Source organism: Oryctolagus cuniculus, chromosome 6 (assembly GCF_051225735.1).
Source record: "Oryctolagus cuniculus isolate XC-2025 breed Fujian yellow rabbit chromosome 6, ASM5122573v1, whole genome shotgun sequence".
NCBI lineage: Eukaryota > Metazoa > Chordata > Mammalia > Lagomorpha > Leporidae > Oryctolagus > Oryctolagus cuniculus.
In genome coordinates this window covers 143,409,179-143,422,867 of record NC_142872.1, presented here as the reverse complement: position 1 = coordinate 143,422,867, position 13,689 = coordinate 143,409,179, and the positions used below count along the sequence as shown (strand labels likewise).

General features: G+C 42.5%; 1 long non-coding RNA gene across 2 annotated transcripts in view; it reads left to right on the top strand.

The window, feature by feature from the left end:
* Positions 1–13,689, top strand: part of LOC149126318 (uncharacterized) — a 60,340-nt gene that overhangs the window by 14,396 nt on the left and 32,255 nt on the right. The window lies entirely within an intron of this gene.

The window sequence follows — 13,689 nt, the reverse complement described above, 5'->3', positions numbered from 1 at the left end:
GGAAGAAAAAGCAGCAAAAATCAAGAACTTTTTATCTAATTCGGTTACATCCTTAAGTAGCTTCTCATTTGAATTAAAACCCTTTGTCTCCATTTCCATTCTCACTTGTCCTAAAAGTTCCCTGGTTCCAAGGACTACTTTGAATGTATCCTCTTAAGTGCTCTCAGAAGGTCTTATTCTGTGTGTGAGGATCAAAGAGGGTGTATACTCTTGGCTCCTCGCCTTTGGGCAGCTATCTTTTATCTCTAAAATCCCACCTCAAATTGAGTGTTATACAAAGCACATCTTGAAGAGAACTGTATTTTAACCATCCTGATTATCTGTCAGCCTCACTTCCTCCATAATTATATTCCAGCACTTTGTTAGTCATCTTTTATCAGTTATGTGACTATGTATATATGTATATTTGTGTATGTGTGTAGGTGAGGGTTGTGCTTGTTAGTATTGCTGTGTAATGAATTGCAACAAACAACATGAGCCAATTCAGCTGGATTCTGTGTAGGATCTCACAAGGCTGTAATCCAAGTGTTGGATAGGCCAAGTTCTCATCTGAAAGCTTGAGGGAAAAATCCACCTTCCAAATACATTCCCTTACATAACTGCTGTGTAATTATCAATCCAGACACTTAGTACTGATAAAGTACTACATCATCCAGTGATATCTAATTCTATTGCTTCTGCCAATAGACCTACTATAGATATTATATTCTGTAGCCCATGATCCTCTCCAGAATCCTCCATTGTATTGATTTGCCATGTCCCTTTACTTTCCTTCAATCTGTAATAGCTCCTTAGCCTGGCTTTTTTCCCCTAAAGATTTAATTATTTGAAAGGCAGACTTACGGAGAGATGGGGAGGGATGGATCTTCCATTTACTGGTTCACTTCCCAAATGGCTGCAACATCTGGGCTGGGCTAGGCTAAAGCCAGGAGCCTGGAAGGCCATTTGGGTCTCCAATGTAGATAACAGGAGTCTAACCATCTTCTGCTTTCCCAGAAAGCTGGATAGGAAGCAGAACAGCTGGGACTCCAACCAGTCCTCATGTGGGATGCTGGCATCACAGTTAGCTTAACCTACTGCACCACAGCACTGACCTGGATTTCTTTCTTGATGCTGGTTTAAGAATTGACCACATGATTATTTTCAGTGTTTCTTAATTTGTATTTGAATTTAACCAAGAAATAAAACCAAATACTTTTTCTTCGGAAATGGCGGATATGCAATGTGTCTTCCTCAAGGGCATTATATCAGGAGGCATACGATGTTGGTTTATCCCACTGTTGGTGCTATTACCTTGGATCACTTGGTCATTGTTTTCCAGCTCTCTACTCTGTAAAATGTCTAAGGTCTACATTCCCCTTTGACCCTTTGTAAGTAACTTACTAATAATTACTTTGATCTATGCAATTATATGTTGAACTAATTTTAGTATTCAATATTTTCTTAAATATCACTTTCTCTCCATGTTATAAGATCTTAAGGTAGCATCCTACTACAAGAAAAATCCGGTTTGTCAGTAGGGACTCATCAATTATTTTACTTAATGTGTAATCACTTATCCTCACTTATATTGACTGGTTTGACCAGTGGGTGTCCTTTCAAGTTTCTTGTATGTTCTGTTAATATAACCTCATTGTTTCTGAATGCTTTATCCACAAGAGAATGTCCCCATATTTATCTTGTATTTGAGCTTGATTCTTTTCTCCAATAACATCTTTTAAATTATATTCTCCTTTAAAAAGCAAAAGTTAGACATTAGGTATGCTCTTCGCTCTTGTCATTTTTGTACCTTTAGTGGAGAACGTTAGGATAGACTATACAGGCATGCATGTAACACATGTACGTGAGGGTACTTCAAAAACTTCAAGAAGAAACAATTAGAAGATAAATATTAAAATAGGGACTTCATTTTTCAACATAGGCTTCTTCAGGTTCAAAACCATTGATACCAGCCAGTTAGTCCACAGGTAAAGGGAATTTAATGATGCCAAGTTATTTATACCTGACTAACTGAATAAAACTGGGTGTCTTTTTAAAGATTTTTAGACCAGGGAACAAGTCAGAAGGAGTCAAATCGGGACTGTAGTGTCAGAGCCTAATGATTACCCATCCAAACTCAATTGGCACTTATCTGAGTAATAAGCAGGAGCATTGTTGTGGTGAAGGACTCTCTGAAGGTTTTCTGGGAGATTTTGTGCTATAGCCTTGGATAACTTTCTCAGAACACTCTGAATAAGCAGATGTTATTCTTCGGACAGAAAGTCAACAAGCAAGATGCCATGAGCATCCCAAAGAACTGTTGCTGTGACTTTTGCTCTTGACCCATCTGCTCTACTTAGACTTAACCACTTCTACCTCTTGGAGCCATGCTTTGATCATGCTTTGTTTTCAGAATAGTACTGATAAACCCTTGTTTCACCTCCTGTTCCAATTCTTCTAAGATTTATTTATTTGAAAGAGTTACACAGAGGCGGCGAGATAGAGGTCTTCCATCTGTTGGTTCACTCCCCAATTGGCCGCAACGGCCGGCGCTGTGCCAATCCGAAGCTAGGAGCCAGGAGCCTCTTCCAGGTCTCCCATGTGGGTGCCAGGGGCCCAAGGACTTGGGCCATCTTCCACTGCTTTCCCAGGCCACAGCAGAGAGCTGGAGAGGAAATGGAGCAGCCGGGTCTCGAACTGGCGCCCATATGAGATGCCAGCGCTTCAGGCCAGGGCATTAGCCCACTGCGCCACAGTGCCGGCCCCCATCCAATTCTTAAAATCAGTACTTCAGGATCTCAATTCCATTTGTTTCAACTTTCCATTAAAAGTTCTGATCTTTCCTGCACGTGATCTGGGCACAACAGTTTTGTCAGCCATTGAGGAGAATTTATCCAAATGAATGCTTATTCAAATCTGAGTTAAAATGTTGACTGTTTCTACTAATCATCAGTTTCAACTAGGGTGTAAATAAGATTATTTCCTTCAAATTCATGTGGATGGCCTGCTACTGTGGACTTCATCTTTAGCATCATCTTGTCCCTTCTGAAAACAAGTTAGCCATTTGTATACTGCTGACTTATTTGGGGCATTGTCCCTGTAAACTTTTCATAAAGCACCAGTGATTTTTGCCTTTCTTCCAAACAATAAGTTTTGCTATCAACCTATTTATTCAGTTTTTAGATTCATGTTGCTATGACAAGGTTCTTTGAAATCGATATCTCCTCCTTAGTGCCGCAGGCTAGGGTTGCAGCAAAGTAATGAGTATCTTATTGCAGCAAAAATTAACCTATGCATAGATTTTTATAACATGTAATGAATGTTTGAGGACCCCCATATTTTTTCAAAAATTATTAATCATCAGTTTGGTAACTTTGCTTTTGATAATAGAAAACAGGTATGTATTTTATAGCTTAGAGAAAGACTACTATCTATTTTGAAGGTATACTATTCAGTGGTATCTTTAAATATACACTAAGTTCTAGAATTGCTTCAGATTAACAGAAAAACTAAGAACAGTAGAGTTCTCATATTCCACAAGCCTGGTTTCCCCTGTTTCTAATATCTTACATTGATTTTAACACATACCATACCAATGACCCAATATAGATACAATGTTAAATCCCATAATTATTTGAATCCCTTAGCTTTCCTTAATTTTCCTTTCCTGTTCTAGTAGCCCTTCTAGAATTCCAAGTTATATTTAGTTGTTACGTCCCTTTGGACTCCTTGACTGTAACAGCTTCTCAATCTTGTTATGATCTTAACAGTTTTGAAGAGTACTTATCAGATATTTTAAAGTGTTTCTCTATAGGCACAAGTTTTATGTTTTTCTTATGGATAGCCTGGTTGTGTTTCTTGGAAGACTGCAAAGAGAAAGTGACGTCTTCATCATATATCGAGAGTACATGTTATCAACATAACTGATCACTGTTGAAATTCACTGACTACCTTGCAGAAGGGTTGATTGGGTTTCTCCAGTGTTTACTCCCCCAGTCCTCCTTTCTATATTGTATTCTTTGGAAGAAGATCACTATCAGAAGCCCTCACTGTGTGTCCTGTTCTTGAGGGTGTACTGTCCACATACTTTATTTGGAATCAAAATCAATATAGCCTTATGGTTTTTTACTTTGGACCACAAAACAGTACTGTGGTGAAATGAAAGTGAATGTCATTGTAGCAATGCCTAGTCAGCCACCCCCTACATATCCGTGGGACGACCTCAAGACTTAGACAACCTCGAGACAATAACCCATGCAAGGTCATCCCATCCCCACCCAGTGAGGATCTCTACATTTGTGGCAGTCCCTGGGTATCCCAGGCTCTCAGGGCAGCCGCTAGACCCCATCCCACCTGCATGTTTGCTGTTAATGTAGGAGCAGACAGAATTCAGGCCCTGGATTCCAACGCCCATAAATGACTTTACTATGCTTAAAGGCTTCTCAAGAGTCAGGCCCCGACTCTCCCTACTTTGAACAGGTGCTCATACAATGAGCAGTGAACCTTCAAACTCATTTTGACTGGGTTACACTGCTCAAGGCATGTTTGTCGAGACCACAGTTCTTACAGTGGAAAGCCTCTTATGAGGAAGAGGCTGAAACTGTGGCAAGGAATAATGCTGCCTATGGAATTGCAGTACCTTTTGATATGTTTAAAGGCCACGGCACCTGCATATCCTCATGAACAGGCCCACATTGGAGTAGTTGCCTATTTTGATCAGGTCAGAGATTTGGCACTTAGAGCCTTAAACATAAATCCTCCTAATTATAGTCAGCTCTTTAGAAACTTAGTTCAAGGCCCAGGCGAATGGCTCCCTGATTTCCTTGCCAGAGTCTTGGAAGCAGTAGAGAAGATTACTGCTTGGCCCTGATCAAGACAATCTGGTCAAACAATTAGCTTGGGAAGGTGCTACCAAAGAGGCAAAAGCTGTGATCACCCCAGTCCATAATGAAGACTTTTCTAAATGGATAGTAGCCACAAAGGAGGTAAACCCTGCCGATACACTCATACAGGCCCTAACTGTGGCCATTAACAAACTGAACACAAGGAAGTCTAATGACCCTCCAGTTTGTTAGATGTCAGGAAACAGGACACCTATGGCGAAACTGCCCAGATGCTGACAGACGGGGCAAGCCCAAAATGCTGTGTCCCAGATGTAAAAAAGGCTTTCATTGGGCAAAAGATTGCAAGACCAAGCCTTTAAACTTCCAGCAGGGTGGCCCTCAGCCCAGCAAGTAAGAGGGAGTCCCACCACCATTAACTGGTCAATGCCTATCTTCAATCCGAGGCCAAAATTGGCCTTTGTGGGTTTAATTGATATGGGGGCAGATGCCACTGTCCTAAAGTTAGGGACGCAAGAAAAATTCAACATTGGAAGACAGTGCCCAGGCCTGACCTCCAAGGTGTTGGAGAATTAAAATTGGTTGATCATTGTCATCTCGCCATGTTACAGGCGTGATGACCTGGAGATATGGGAACCATCTTTCCACTAATTGCTGAGGTTTCCATAACTTTATGGGGGAGAGATGTGCTCTCCCAACTGCAAGTGGTCCTTACTATGGATCACAAATCTCCACGAGCCAACAGCTTTAATGGAAAGCCTACAAGTAAAATTTACCCCCAATTCTAGGGGCCACTGCTCACTTTAAACAAAAGCCAGACCCAATCACCATTGACTGGTAGAGGAAACATCTGGGTAGAGCAGTGGCCAATATTACAACCCAAACTTGGCATCCTTAGATAATTTGTACAGAAACAACTGGAAAAGGGACACATAGAGCCTTCCAGTAGCCCTCACAATATGCCCATTTTTGTGATACCAAAGAAACAGGGAAAATATAGGCTACTACAGGATTTGAAAAATAGCACTGCCATTTGCCAAAGATATGTTTCTCATGCGACCAGCACACTTAAAGATCAGTGCTTGGTCATATATTATGTGGATGATATCTTACTTGCTCACGAGAATGCAGCAACTCTGAAGGTCTAAGTGAGACAGTAAGAAACTTACAATTCCTGGGTTTGTCTATTGCCACAGAAAAGGTACATTTTACTCCTTTTCAATTCTTGGGTTACATAGCCTGGAGCGAGTGTCGTAAAATAGTTAACAAAGTAGATGCCATCCTTATGATGGGACTTAATTAAGATATTATGCCACTAAGATATTTAACACAGAGCCAGACATAGTGGTCCTCACAATTAGAACTGTTGGCAGGTGCTGTGGTTCACTAGGCTAATCCTCTGCCTGTTGCGCTGGCACTCTGGGTTCTAGTCCTGGTTGGGGCACTGGTTTTATCCCAGTTGCTCCTCTTCTAGTCCAGCTCTCTGCTGTGGCCCAGGACGGCAGTGGAGGATGGCCCAAGTGCTTGGGCCCCTGCATCCACATGGGAGACCAGGAGGAAGCTCCTGGCTTTGGATCGGGCAGCGCACTGGCCATAGTGGCCATTTGGGGGGGTGAACCAACGGAAGGAAGACCTTTCTCTCTGTCCCTCCTAACTCTGCCTGTCAAAGACAATTAGAACTGTCCACATTGATACAGAACAGCATGCTCTTCCAAATTTAATGATAAATTCCCCAGGACAGGTTGACAATCACCTGCCAGTGGACACACTACTCCAGACGTTACAAACCTTAGAAATAGACTATGCAAAACATGCTTTCCTTGATAATCAATTTATACCCATGGCACCATGTGCGTTTATGGACACCAACAAGTCACTGTTTGGAATAGTGATCAAATCTTAAATGGAAAAATAAGATCCATGTAGAGCCCCACTGGGGATCAGTACAGTTGGGAGAAATAAGGGCAATAGTCAAGATTCTACTCCTTAGCCAGGATGGGCCAGTAAATACATTTTCAGACAGCAAATACTCAGTACAGGTAGCAAAGACAATCCCTTTTGCAGTCTTTAAACCGACCAATAATCCAATTGACCAGATGTTCACAGCACTTAAAGAGCTAATTGAGAACAGAAAACACCCATGGTATCTCACACGTAAGATCACATACTGGGTTACCTGGTTTTATTTTCCAAGGCAACAGAAAGGTTGATCATCTTATCTCCTGCAACATGGCTTCCATCGGACACCTAGAACAAGCCTGTATTCTACATCAAATTTCACATGTCAGCAAGACACATAAAATTGATTTTCCCAGAGCTAGCAATGAGCCAATGCAAACACCTAGTGCATTCTTGCAAGAATTGTGCACCCCTCACCCCATTAGGCCCACTGCAACAAGCAGGAGTGAACCCACGAGGCCTTGCTCCTAATAAGCTCTGGCAAGTGGATGTCACCCACATTAACTCCTTTGGTAAACTTAAGTCTGTCCATGTGGTGGTAGATACTTATTCAAAGGCTGTATTTGCAATAGTCCAATCTGGAGAAAATACTAGTAATGTGATAAAGGTGGTTTAGTCAGCCATGCTGGTCCTTGGTGTCCCCTGAACCATAAAGACTGATAATGGACCAGCATATACATCACAGGAATCTAATTCCTTCCTGAAATCCTGGAACATAGTCTGCCACAGGTATCCTATACAACCCACAGGGACAGGCAATCATTGAAAGAACTCATAGGACGATTAAAGATCTCTTACAAAGACAATCGTATGCCCCCAGACCCACAGCTTGCTTTGAGGTCCTTTTCACTATCAAGTTTCTTTTGATTCCCAAGAGATCATCCCAGCTTATAAACACTGGGGATCCTTCCCATCCCAGACCCCAGCCCCTATGGTTAGGTGGAAAGACTCCCTGACAGGAGAATGGAAGGGACCATTCCCTCTGCTAACCAAGAGTTTAGGATATGCTTGTGTCTTTCCAGAGAATGCGGGACAGCCCATCTGGGTACCAGCCAGAAACATCAAGCCTGCAACTGACAGCCAACCAGAACCAGCTGAACAAGACTGAGAGTCCACCTTGTTAGCGGACACACCTGCCCTATCATCCTACCCTGAGAAACTGCCCATAGCCACATCCGTTATTGTTCTATACCCAACTAGCTCTGGTCAGCCACCCAAATGGCGACAGCCTGTGTGCAGTCATGCCATTCCTGATTACCATTGTTCCTCATTCCTACCCCTATCTGAACAAGCACTCCTGTGGTCTCCCGTTTTGAGTGTTGGTTAGTCAATGACGGGTAAGATCCCCTGGGGGACAACCTAAGACAGGCACAGCTGCATACGGAGACCACATGGAAATGGGGTCAACAATGGTATGGCCAAGAATCATGCCTCCCGTTGCTCAAAACTAAACGAAAAGGGGGAGTTGAATGAGAAGGCCATGCCAAGATGGCCGCTGGCAAGCGAGCATCAGTTACTCAGGAATGGCTTTGAAACCCACCTGGCAATGGAGCCTGCCTGGCAACAGGCTGTGATTGGATGGCTTTGCAAACCACATGGCAAGGGAGCCTGCCTGACAACAGGCTGTGATTGGATGACTTTGGATACTGCCTAGCAACAGGCTGTGATTGGTTAAGGCATAAACCACTCCTTAACCAGATTGGCTGCCTTGGTTATTTAAGCTGCTGTACCAACTGAAATAAACGAGTCTGTGGGCTGCTTGCCTCTGGCCCACTTTCACCCCACTCCCGGAGTCTGTGTGGTGACTCTGTGCCTCTTGCCCCACCACGCTCCTCCTCTCAACGAATCCACAGCAACACAATAACACTTTATTTTGTTAAATTAATCCCACTTTGGTCACTGGAAACTTTCAGCTGGCTCCTCTGTCCCTTTGACATACCTCCATCAATTTGATTTTGATTGGTTGATTGGGTTTTGAACACTTCCTTATGTTCCAAGATGCTTCTGGTTCAAATTATACATTTCCTGCTCCAGTAACTTGCTTTTCTTTAAGATTTACTTATTTGAGAAGTAGAGTTACAGAGAGGGAGACATGAGGTCTTCCATCTGCTGGTTCACTCTCCAGATAGCCATGATGGCCAGGGCTGAGCTGATCCCAAAATCAGGAGCCAGGACCTTCTTTCAGGTCTCCCATGAAAGTGCAGGGGCCCAAGCATTTGGGCCATCTTCCATGCTTTCCCAGCCTATAACAACTGGATCAGAAGGGGAGTAGCCAGGATATGAACCTGCACCCATATAGAATGTGGGTGCTGCAGGTGGAGTCTCAGCCTACATGGCACAGCACCAGCCTTCTTGGCTTGTTCTTCATAGTGATATTTGCTAGTAACTCTTAAACTCTGTATAGGTTCAAATAATAGAGTAACACATTCTAGAGAATGGTAACCAGATCTCTTCACTCTTGGAGAAGGGAGCTAGAAATATGGAAAGGAAGCAAAGTATGTACTCCATGGGGTTGAATTGAAATGTAACATTGAAGCATTAACTTATGGTTTAAATTTAAATATTTCTGAAAGTACTTGTTTCAAAATCTACTTGGTCTAAATAGTGATCACTGTAGTTTTCTAATACTTGCTGTTTGCTTGCTGAATACCTTCCTATTGTCAGTTGATACATCCAAAAGGATTTCTTCTAGGTGGCTATAGTTGGGTCTTCTAACTATAAATGCCCTTTAGTGAGTATTTTTTTCCATTTATATTATGCAAATATTGAATCTCAGTGTAATTTCTACCCCATGACTCCATTTTCTTCTAGCTCCCAATCTCAGGATCTTGCCTTACAAATTCCAGCCACTTGAGAAACTTGTAATTACAATTTCTACCTCCTTAGTTCAGTGAGCCCCACTCTGGTTGGGTTCTCCACCTCCCAACCCCCTGCATTCTGCAGCACAAAGACTAAGACTGTGATCCACATCATGCATGTTTCTCTTCTATGTCTTTCCACTTATTTGAGACTAAATACATGCTCCTGTCTACCAGTCCATTCTCCAAATACTTAATAGCTGGGCTGAGACAAGTTCAAATTGGGGGTTGATAGCCAGCGCCATGGCTCAATAGGCTAATCCTCCACACCGGAACACCGGGTTCTAGTCCCGGTTGCTCCTCTTCCAGTCCAGCACTCTGCTGTGGCCCAGGAGTACAGTGGAGGATGGCCCAAATCCTTGGGCCCTGCACCCACATTGGGAGACCAGGAGAAGCACCTGGCTCCTGGCTTCAGATCATCACGGTGCACCGGTCGCAGCACGCTGGCTGCAGCGGCCATTGTGGGGTGAACCAACAGAAAAAGAAGACCTTTCTCTGTCTCTCCTACTGTCCACTCTGCCTGCCAAAAAATTGGGGGTTGAGAATTCAATCCATTCTCCCATGTGAATGGCAGGGACCAAATTATGTCAACAGAAAGCTGGAATTGAAACTGGAATCAGAACTTGAATCCAGGTACTCTTATGAGATGTAGGTATAAACTGCCTTTTTTTGTTCATTTTCGATTCTCTTTATACAGAAGATCAGTTTAGCATACATTAAGTAAAGATTTCAACAGTTTGCTCCCACACAGAAACATAAAGTGAAAAATACTGTTTGAGTACTAGTTATAGCATTAATTCTCAATGTACAGCACACTAAGGACAAAGATCCTACATGAGGAGTTAGTACACAGTGACTCCTGTTGTTGACTTAAATTGACACTCTTGTTTATGGCATCAGTAATCGCCCTGGGCTCTTGTCATGAGCTGCCAAGGCTATGGAAGCCCCTTGGGTTCACTGACTCTGATAATTTTTAGACAAGGCCATGGTCAAAGTGGAAGTTCTCTCCTCCCTTCAGAGAAAGGTACCTCCTCCTTTGACCCGTTCTTTCCACTGGGATCTCACTCATGGAGATCTTTCATTTAGGTTCCCCCCCCCCCCCGGAGTGTCTTGGCTTTCCATGCCTGAAATACTCTCATGGGCATTTCAGCCGGATCTGCATGCCTTAAGGGCTGATTATGAGGCCAGAGTGCTGTTAGGACATCTGCCATTCTATGGGTCTGCTGTGTATCTCACTTTCCATGTTGGATCATTCTCTACCTTTTTTTATTCTATCAGCTAGTATTTGCAGACACTATTCTTGTTTATGTGATCCCTTTGGTTCTTAGTCCTATCATTATGATCAATTGTGAACAGAAATTGATCACTGGGACTAGTGAGATGGCATTGGCACATGCCACCTCGATGGGATTGAATTCGAATCCCCTGGTATGTTTCTAACTCCACCGTTTGAGGCAAGTCAGCTTGAGCATGTCCTGAATTGCACATCTCTTCCCTCTCTTATTCCCACTCTTATATTTAACAGCGATCACTTTTCAGTTAAGTTTCAGCACTTAAGAATTGTGTATTGATTACAGTATTCAACCAAAAGCATTAAGTAGAACAAACAAAAAAAATACTAAGAGGGATAACATACTAAGCTGCTCATCAACAGTCAGGGTGAGGGCTGATCAAGTCACCGTTTCTCATAGTGTTCATTTCACTTTAACAGGTAAAAACTGCCTTCTTAACCACTATGTCAAGCACTTATCTCACTTCCTTTAGATTGCAGTGTTATCTTTTGTACAGTGCCTAAATAGTCACCTTATATATTTTTTACACTATAGTTATTTTGGTGGGAGAATATGTCCAGCACAACTACTCTATCACATTTAGGAGAGGTCCCCAACCAATTCACCTTTGCAATAACAATAAAAGTTCTGGCTACACGTGTTTTTAGACAAATCTCAAGTTTCCAATGCTGAATCATCTGAATGTCCTCAAATAAGTTATTTTAATCCTTTTTGGCCAGCTAAAGACAAATATAGAAAGAAGTGTGGTGTGACAGGAAATGGACATTATATAAGAACCCAGCCCTGATGAGTATGTTGCTCTTCATAAGTTATTTCACATGCTTTCCTGTCAGGATTCTGCTGGCTACAAGAGACAGAAACCAAACTCAAAGTGAATTAAGCATGAAGGGGAACATATTGGTTTGTATCACCAATATATGAAGGTACCTGGATTCAATTATGCTATTGAAAATCTATTTTCAGCTCTCCTTATCCCCATGTTGGCCTTGTTAGCTGAGAAACTGACATTAGAAACTCCTCACTTATTTTCCACTAGGTTAGCAAGCAGGCCCCGCAAAGAACTTGGTCAACAAGCAGGTTCTGAGAGCTTGGGACACCGGGAATATGGAATCTATTCAATGGTGAACTAGATAATTAGTGCCATAGCCTCAAATTACTTTCTGTTGATAGAGACAATAAAGGCATGAGCAAACAAAATAATTTTGTAATTAATCTGAAAAGATAATAGGATAATGCAATAGAGAATAAATGTGATAGCTACTTTTTTGGTCATCTAAGAAGGCCTATATACGTTGGGACATTCAACTTAAAAACATACATCATTTTGAGAACAAAGCAACCAAGGAATGATCTAAGAAAAGAATATCTCAAATAGAAAAAAGTACATGGTCTCTAAGGTGGGAACCAGCAACAGCCTGTCTGATATAGAGCAAAGTGAATATCAAGAAATTACATATTAAGGGCAAGTGTCATGGAGTAGTGGTTTAAGCTGGTGCCTGTAACACAACAACCCGTATGAGCCCTGATTCAAGTCCTGGCTGCTTCATTTCCAATCTAGCTCCCTGCTAATGGCCTTGGAAAAGAAATGAAAGATGACCCAAATATTTGGGCCTCTGCCACCCACGTGGGAGATCTAGAAGAAGCTCCTGGCTCCTGGCTTTGGCCTGGCCTAGTCCTGGCTGTTGCAGCCATCTGAGGAGTAAGCCAGTGGATGGAAGATTTCTGTGTAACTGATTTTTTTTTTCAAATCTTTAAAGATGACAAACAGATGAATGAGGTAGGTAGGAATTAGATTATGATGGCTTAATAGGCTATCATAAAAACTTGATTCAAGCTTGACTACAATGAAAGTTACTAGACTATGATTAAAGATACCACATAATCCTTTAGAATGACCATTATGAAGGCTGTGTTGGAGGATTTCCTAAAAAATCTAGGATTGAGTGTAACTAGTCAGGCTTGAATGATGTGCCTGTCTTTAAATCAAGCAGTATGGCCAGAATAATGCCAGTCTTTGGCTCATCTCCAGTTATCTACTCTTAAGACTAGATGGGGAGCCGGCGCCGTGGCTCAATAGGCTAATCCTCCACCTTGCGGCGCCGGCACACCGGGTTCTAGTCCCGGTCGGGGCGCCGGATTCTGTCCCAGTTGCCCCTCTTCCAGGCCAGCTCTCTGCTATGGCCAGGGAGTGCAGTGGAGGATGGCCCAGGTGCTTGGGCCCTGCACCCCATGGGAGACCAGGAAAAGCACCTGGATCCTGGCTCTTGCCATCGGATCAGTGCGGTGCGCCGGCTGCAGCGGCGGCCATTGGAGGGTGAACCAACGGCAAAGGAAGACCTTTCTCTCTGTCTCTCTCTCACTGTCCACTCTGCCTGTCAAAAAAAAAAAAAAAAAAAAAAGACTAGATGGGGAAGTCAACTCCACTTGAACTATATGAAATGAAAGTAGGCATGGGAGTGACACCATCACATCGAGGCGTGTTTTTGCCAGAAGAAACTGGTGTTAGGTAGACACAAACAACAAAAACCCATGTCTGCTTCATTATTCAACTTGAGCAAAAGAGTGATTGTCACTATTGAGTACTAGAGCCCTGCCATGTGCTAGAATCTTCAACTCCCTCACCAAGCTTTTGCCCTCCAGTTTCAGGGTAGTATCTGAATTTCATGGCACAAATCCAAACTGTGAATGAGGTTGTTCTAAAGTGACATTCAAATGTTAAGTGTCATTAAATAAGATGAAATATTTTTAATTTTGTTTTTA